This window comes from Sciurus vulgaris (assembly GCF_902686455.1).
Source record: "Sciurus vulgaris genome assembly, chromosome: 5".
Taxonomy (NCBI): Eukaryota; Metazoa; Chordata; class Mammalia; order Rodentia; family Sciuridae; genus Sciurus; species Sciurus vulgaris.
In genome coordinates, this window is record NC_136465.1 from 24563522 (window position 1) to 24572101 (window position 8580).

At 41.6% G+C, this 8580-nt stretch overlaps 1 long non-coding RNA gene across 1 annotated transcript in view; it reads left to right on the forward strand.

The window, feature by feature from the left end:
- LOC306662827 overlaps positions 1 to 6370 on the forward strand; it is an 84294-nt gene extending 77924 nt beyond the window's left edge. Inside the window, exons 3-4 of the long non-coding RNA XR_013764273.1 lie at positions 4787 to 5272; positions 6238 to 6370. This is a non-coding gene — a long non-coding RNA (uncharacterized lncRNA). The remainder of the gene's footprint in view (positions 1 to 4786; positions 5273 to 6237) is intronic.
- Positions 6371 to 8580: the final 2210 nt, after the last annotated feature.

The window sequence follows — 8580 nt, forward strand, 5'->3', positions numbered from 1 at the left end:
TCCTTCACTCCTCACCCTCAGAGGCTCGCTTCATCCCAACACACTTGTGCCAACCAGTCATGCTGTCAGGTCTGACAGCCCTCCCTGACATTTCTCTTCCTGGGAACCCCTGTCTGTCCAGTGGTTTCTCCCTTCTCTTGAGGTCAAGACCCACCCCTGCAAAGGTGTCACCCAGTGCAGTCTCAAGTTTCCACGTATGAGCAGGGCTCAGGATGGACTGGATCTGGGACCTAGCTTCACTGCTTCCCTCTTTTTCTTGCCAGCTCTCTTGTGCTCCCCTGGCTATGCTGGCAGAGGGCAGCAGGGCTGGTGAACAGCTGATCCTTGGATTAAGCAGCAGGCTGTGACATGTATATTACTTCTGAGGGGTGATGGAAGATGCCTCTCCCCCACATCCCTGGCAGGTTATGGAATGGGCTTGGTCCTACCAGTTCACCTGGGCTCTTGTGGAGCTCAGCCTCACAGGTGTTGAACTTGGGGGGAAGGCTGATGTTTCCAATCTGATCATAGAGGAGACCCCCCCCTATTGGACAAAAGCTGCACTGGAGTATCCTACATGCTGTGGATTTAACATGCCACCCTTAAAAACCCAAATTTTTTGGGAATTGCAGACAGGGTTTGGCTCTGCAGGGAGTCAGAGAGTTCCAGGTGTACATCAGGGGTACCCAATATATGCCTGAAGAAAAACCCACAGAAGAATGCTCAAACTCTTCTCAGTTTCTGCACCTTTCTGTTCTTGTTTTCTCCATTTCCCCTTCACATTTCCTTTCCTCAATCCCCCACCTGTTTGTTTGCCCCCAGCCTGGCTATGCTGAATTGCCCTGCACCTGCTGGAGTGCCCTGGGATGCTGATCCCAAGCCCCTAGTTGGTAGTTATTGTGCACTAAAAGGCAGGAAGTGTGGGGAGCCCAGGAGAGCTCAACAGCTGCCACATCCCGAGGGACCAGTAACGTAGGTGCTGGCTGTTATCAAGGGCAAGAGCCAATAGGAGCATTGCCAAGGATATATTTTTCCTTATAGCAAGGGCAGAAAATTGCTTCATCAATCAAAGCATCATTATCAACCTTGACCCCCAGGTTGGACAGCATGACCTGCTGGTTCTAGGAACAGTTCATACCCCCATGTCCCATGAGCCCCGTCACTGGGGTCCGGGAAGAGAGTCAGGGATAGGGGACAAACACACTGTGGGGTGTGTGGCCTGGCCCCTCCTCAGACCGTGGCACTCACAGACCACTTACCCTGCAGGCAGTGGGAGGTGACAGCCTGACTTGTTTCCCTCATTCACTGGTTCATATTGGTTTCTTGATGCCACACCAGACCCACTGCCGGGCCCCTCAGTCAGGCTGGGGGGCCACCACTGACAGGGTTCTCCAGGCTCCCTAAAATGGTGGCATCTGCTACTCTGCAGCCCTTAGGATCCCTGCGTCTGCCATGTCCCTACATTCCCCAATTTGAGACAGTTGAGAAGTGAGAGGCGATGGAGACCCTGCGGCCTGGGATCGATCCAAGGACAGAAAGAACAGTTGTGGAGAAGAAAAGGGAGAGAGTGGACATCCCAAATAGACGGGAAAAGAACAGAAAAGCAGGCATGACAGGAAGACAGTGAAGACAAGAGCAAGATTTAATAGGGTGAAAAAATAAACAAAACAGAAGCTCACAGAGGATAGAAAATATTACTGAATTTCTCCTTAAAAAGTACAATTTGCTACATGACTTTTTAAAAAAAAGTATGCTGTCAAAGTATAACGCCATGAATTATGCATCTGAAGCTAAGGGATGTCTAACATGAATATTTAAGTCTTCTTTACTCAAGTTTTTCACACTTTTATAGACAGTGCAGTTTTAACTTTTTATCATTTGTAGCTAAGGGTTAAAATAAAATTCCCCACTGAGAACTATTTTTCTGGGTTCTGGCTTTTCTAGTTTTATTCTACCCACTTTCTTTGCCTTGTCTAATGTAATCAGTTCAAATATTCAATTTCAGTGCATAAGATGAACTTTGCTGCCTTGCTAGAGAATTTTGTAGTAGAATCTCTATAAAATTGATCTTATGATCTTCACTCATCCTGGGACAGGTTTAAAGTATAAAAGAATTACTTCAAGGTGCTTCTTATTATCCACTGCATTTGTAATGTGAGAATCACTCTTTTAGGTTTGACCTTTGGATTTACAGTTCTTGCTGGGCATTACAATGTAATGACAGAAAACAGTTAATACAGAGTGCTCACTATATGATAGGCACCGTGCTCAGTATTTTAAATATGTTTCATTTGATGATTTAGGTACTCTTGTAGATGAGGTCACTGAATCTTAGTGAAGTGAAATACTTTGACCAAAGGCATACAACTAGTAAATAATAGGGTCTGAGCATCTATGTCTATTTGATTAAAGACTGAAAAGCTTCATACTTAGTCCATTTTAGAGTTATGTCAGATAAAAAAAATCTGATCTGACTTTGAAAACTGGACAATAACTTCTTCAATGCAAGGCTACTCTCATTTTGATTTAGTACAAAGTGGCAAACAATATAAAGAGTATACATCAGATAATGTAAAAGAAAAGTCCCAAGAATCCAATGGCCAGTGTAGGGCATGCAGAGGGTCCTAGAGGTACAGTTTTGCTGCAGGGTCACATTATTCCTCAAGAAAGTGTTGACCCTATATAAGAATTCTCTAGAATGAACAGGAATCTATCTATCTACCTATCTATCTATGGTTTATTAGATTAGCTTACATGACCAGAAACTGGATAGTCCCAGAATGACTGTCTGCAGGCTGGAGAGCTGAAGAAACCAATAGTCGCTCAGTCCAAGAAGCTGGAGCTTTGGAATAAGGTTCATAATGATGCAGCCCCAGTCTGGAACTGAAGGCCTGGTCAGAGTGTGTTTTAGAAGAGTAAAGGAGCAGGAATCAGATGTTTTGAGGTGACCACAGCAGTAGTTGAAGCACCCTCTCAGGAAGAATTGAGCTGATACCTGCTTTGGCTTTGTTCCATTGTAACCCACTGAACTGTACTACCTCAAAATTTCCTCTACCAGGGTAGTCATCACCTTTAAATTCTGTCTCACAGAAAGTTTCACGACATGGGTGAAATATAGACAACTTCTTTGCCAGAATGCCTATGGATGGCCTCTAGTCCGATCTCCAATAGAGTTCTCATTCCCTCTGGGACCTCTGAGTTCAGTCTTTACTGTCTGCAGTCCTACTGGCTTTCAGATCTTCTGAGCTTCTACCAGAATTCCCTTCAAGCTCTGTCTATAACAGAACAAATGCTTTTCCAGATTGCATCTCAAAATTCCTCTCACAAACCAGCTCCAAAGGCTTCTGAACTATATGGTCAGGTTAACCAAAGCAACCACTCTGTTTCTCTCCACCCATTTTTGTTTCAGTCAGTCACCTCTTGCATTTCTGTGAACCAAAGATCTGACCAGAACAACTTAGAGGGGGACAAGTTTATTTTAGCTTACAGTTTAAGATGTTCAGTTCATGGTTGGCAGACTTTGTAGCTGTGGGACCAGGGTGAGGCAGAACATCATGTTAGAAGGGCATGGCAGAGGAAAGCATGCAGGAAGTGATTACCAAGCATGGTGGGGCGGGGGGACAGTGCAGGGGAGGGAGGGAGGAGTAAGAGCAAGGGCACTTCATTCAACAGGAACAAAATATAAACTCCAAAGTCATTCCACCAATCACCTCCCCCCAGGCACACACACTGCAGGCCAACAGTTTCCATCCAGTTAACCCACATCAGTGGATTAATCCACTCATTAGGTTACAGCTCCCTTAATCTAATGATTTCATCTCTGAATATTCTTGTATTGTCTTACACATAAACCTTTGGGGGATATCATATCATATCCAAACCATAATACCCTGTTACCATATAAGGCTATACCTCACTCACAGGTTTTTATCTCTGTGCTATAGAAAGCCAACCATGACTCACTATAAATGTACTTTGGTCTCTAAAAAAAGGTGCACTTATTTTGATTTCTGGTAATAACTTCTAAGAGAGAATAACATATGTGGGAACAAAACCATATACCTACAACTAAGCGCAAATGACCAGTGTATTATGACTTAATGAAAATACCGGGCACATAGCCACAGACCTAGGCACACTCATGGAGAACCTTGCAGCTGCCCTTAATGATTAAGCTGCACATCCCTCTTGACTTTGTAACAGGGGAAATGGCTCAGATTCGTGTGCTCGGCCTAAGGAGTTGTCAGAGAAATATATGGGCATCAGATAAAACACAAAACTAAACAACAAAATAGATTGTTCCACAAACTTTTTTTTTGTTGTTGTTGTTATTTATAATGTCAACTACCTTTCTGTTATGTCTGTCTATAATATTAATCAATGCTTCGTAAAGAGAAAAAAATCAGAATGGACTATTCCACAAACTGGTTTTTAATTTATAACATCAACCTCTGCCTTTCACGTCTGAGGGTAATATGAATCAGTGTTGCTTATGGCAGCAACCAACACTAGGCCTTCTCTGCTCTTCAACTCAAGCCAAGAGCTGACATTCCTCTCTCCCTCCTTCATACCTTTGCTAGCAAGAAAATAATTCTTTCATAAATTTGAGTTAAAGTGTTGAAAGTGGTCAGCACTTATCATGGGCCTTTATCCTGTGGAGACCTGAAGACTGTCCCAAATAAGAAAACTATAGCAGCTGCCTCGGTCACCACCCCATTAAATAATCGGTCTCTGTATTTCCTAAGATGTAGTCATAAGACACTGACAACTACTGTGTAACCATGGCAACAAAATAATGTTTTCCCAGGTAAAAGACAATGCCAGTTGGACAAATGGGAACCCATTTTTGGCATATCAGGCAGGATTCAATCAGGAAGTATATGTCATGTCCATTGCAGTAGTATTTATAAAGGCCTGATTGACTATGGGGGATCTGTTAAAACAGTTCAGTCCTATGCCATCCTAGAACTACAGTGGCAAAGAGAGGGGTTTGTGTGTAGAAATGATTGTCTGTCAGGAATTGTGACCTGGGGTAGAGGCACTTAGCCTGGGACCCACCTCCAGGGAGGGAGCCCAAGGACCATACTGACTTCACAACCATCTTTTCATCTTTTTCTGGGGCTCACCATTGACTGAACCCAACTGGAATCTACAGAGCAAGGGAGGCTGCTGATGAATCCAAAGGCATGTACCCCCATGTCCTTGGGCAGAGCGGAGGAGCTAGAGGAGACTGGATCTGCAGAACAAATGGAAAACAATCAGTAGGTGTTTGGATGTCTCCTAATCCTATCATGTAAATAATGTTTTTAATCAAAACCAGGAAATCTCTTGTTTAAGTGGAACATAATGGGGATTTTTACTTCCATTTTGGTACAACACTAAGAGGAAGAGCAAGCTCCCATCATTGGGAGACATTTTTGAGTTTTTATTGAGGGGAATGAACAGATACCAATGACAGAACTAGAAAAGACAGTCCTAAGATTCATATGAAAAAGACCTAGAACAGTCAAAGCAACTCTAATCAAGAGGAGCAATGCTGGAGGATCATAATACCTAATATTAGATTATACTACAGAGCTATAGTAACAAAACAGCATGGTACTGGCATAAAAAAGCACATAAACCAATGGAATAGAATAGAAAACACAGAGACAAATTCACACAGATACAGTCATCTGATTATTGACAAAATGTGCCAAAGATGTATAGTGGAGAAAAGACAGTCTTTTTAACAAATGATGTTGGGAAAAAGGTATATCCATATGTAGGTCAAAACTAGATACCTATCTCTCACCCTGCACAAAAGTCAACACAAAATTGATGAAAGACCAAGGAATCAGACCAGAAACTTTCCAACTGCTCAAAGAAAGCATAAGGTCAGCAACATTCAGACATAAAGAATCAGGCAATGACTTCCTCAATAGGACTCCTAAAACTCATTTTCATCAATGGGATGAGCTCTTATGGGAAATTATGTTAGATTTATTGTACTGCCTTTCCTATTTTTGTCGCCCCCTCCCTTCCGTTGGTTCCCCTTTGTCAAACCTACTGAATTTCTCTTCTCACCCCTCCCTTTACTGTGGTTTAGCTTCCACATATCAGTGAAAATACCCACAAGAATAGGTTCCTAATTAAGATAAGATACATCCTATGCTTGTATAATTTTATCAAAATAAGTTCTACTCTCATGGTATAACCAAGAAGAGCCAATAAAATAAAAATTAAAAAAAAAAGCTATTATGGGCCTTTTTCCTACAGAGACTTGGAAACTGGCACAAATAAGGAAACTGTGCAGCAAAGGAGACAACTAAGAGGGTGAAGAGAAAGTCTACAGAATGGGCGTGCATGTACTTCTGTAGTATGAAGACTTCAATTCTTTTGGATAAGAACCAGTGGTCCCATACTTACTCTGTAGAGAAAACTTCATATTGATTTCCACAGTGGTTGTACTAATGTAGAATTCCACTAATAGCATATCAGTGTTCCTTTCCCCTTATATCCATGCCACCATTTATTTGTATTCTTGGTGGCTGCCACTCCAAGTGGTGTGAGATGAAATCTCAGTGTAGTTTTGACCTGCATTTCCCTAATTGCTAACAATGTTGAACATTTGTTAATGTACCTGTTGGCCATTTGTATTTCTCTTTTGAGAAGTGTCTGTTTAATTTTTTTGATCCTTTATTGATTGAGTTATTTCTTGTTTTTGGTGGTAAGTTTCTGGAATTGTTTATATAGTCTAGATATTAATCTTGTGGCAGAAGAGTAGTGGCAAAGGTTTTTTTCCTATTCTGTAGGCCCTTTCTTTGTGCTGGAGCAGAGTAAGAGATTTGATTGAAATCATTTGAAAGCCCTAAAGCAAGGATTAGATTGAAATTATGATTTTGAAAGCCTTGTGTTTTTGAAATTACCCAAGCAGGCTCTTTGAGGTCATCTTCTTCCAACTAATAATTATAGTATGTTTGTGAGGCCCCAAGCAAGACAATGAGCCTATGGCACTATTTTTTTTACCAAAAGAATGGAGGCTTACCCAGAGGGGAGGCATTGCTGAAGGATGGTGCAGGGAAGAAAAGATTGGTTCAAAGGAATCTGGAGTAGTGTTGGAACAGCAAGTCTTTCAGCTTAGAAGTGGGCTTCCTTTGTAGGTGTGCCCAAGAAGTAACAAGGAAATTATAAAACCCAATGACTATAGGCAACAGAAACAAGCCAAGAGGAAGCTTGTATCACAATGGTAAAATTAAAATTATCAATACAAAAATATTCATAAGATATGCAATTTAATTTTTTAACAGAAGACAAACTTTTATGTTGAATAGGAAAATTTTGGTTAAGTGAACAATTTAAAATCTGATCTTTTACAAAATATCAGACCTAGTCATGTTGGTTCACAATGTTCAAGCAAAGTTTTGATTTTTGCTCTGAAAAACAGCTTGCTTAGCTAACATGGGAAAACCAAATGCTAAACCCTGGAATACAATATTGAAAAGGGGATGTGTTAACAACATTTTGGAGAAAGGGGACAGAAGTGCATATTGTGAATTTTATTATTGTAATATTTTTAAAAATGTTGATTTGTTTGTGTTTTGTTCAGGTCTCCTCAGTGAGTTTTGTGGAAATAAATGATGACTCCCAGAGGGAGCATGGCTTGCATTCAGAGGACAAAGGGATCTGTTGAACAACAGGAAAACCTTACTTGACAGGCTTTAGGGTTTTGTGGCTGTTGTTGGATATGTGGGTGCTGGTAGGAATCACCTTTTCAATTATTCCATCGGTTTCCAGGTTTGACTTGGTGGACTCTGCTGGCCTGGGATTTGGGTGTTCTTTTGTTTTCCAATTGCTTCAAGCTGTACTATTATGAGAAAGAGTGCCTGGTGTCCATGTTTTTTTTTTTTTTTTTTTCCAGAAAAGGATAGGAAGCCTTTCCAAGGGAGGCTGGATCTGATCTGTGATGAACTGGAAGCATGTGACAATGATATGGTCAGTCATGTCCACCTTGCAGGGTGGCTCTCCGTGGAACTTGTCTTGAGATGGATGAGGCTTGCGGTTTGAACTTTGTTGGATTCTGCTCTGGTTGTTTGGGAAGGTATGTGGTGTCACAGTGGTTGAGCCCTTTAAGGAGCAAGGGATGGAAAATTGAGATTAGAGCTGGTAGGGAACATCTTAAAAGCCCCTGGAGCTTCATGGAGACATTTTGCTGCACACAAATAGAATTAGAGGAAGGGGACAATGACCACATGAGGAGGTAGGAAAGACATATGTGTGGTAAGTGACCCAGAAGAATGAATTTCTGGAAGGAAAGGACACATGCGTAGTAACTGATCTCAAAGTTTGTCTGACTCACTGAAGCTTGTCATGAATGTCTTTCTTGGTCTTAATTCAAGACTTCCAACCATTGGGCTGTGCAGATGTATCCCAGTATCTACAACTTTGCTCTAGAGCTGCCCCCCCTCCTATAACTGGTGTTAGTCAGCTTTTCATCACTGTGACCAAAATACCTGACAAGAACTACTTAGAGGTATTAAAGTTTATTTTGGCTCATGGTTTCAGAGGTTCAGTCCATGGTCAGTCTGCTTTATTGCTTCGGTCCTGAAGTGAGACAGAACA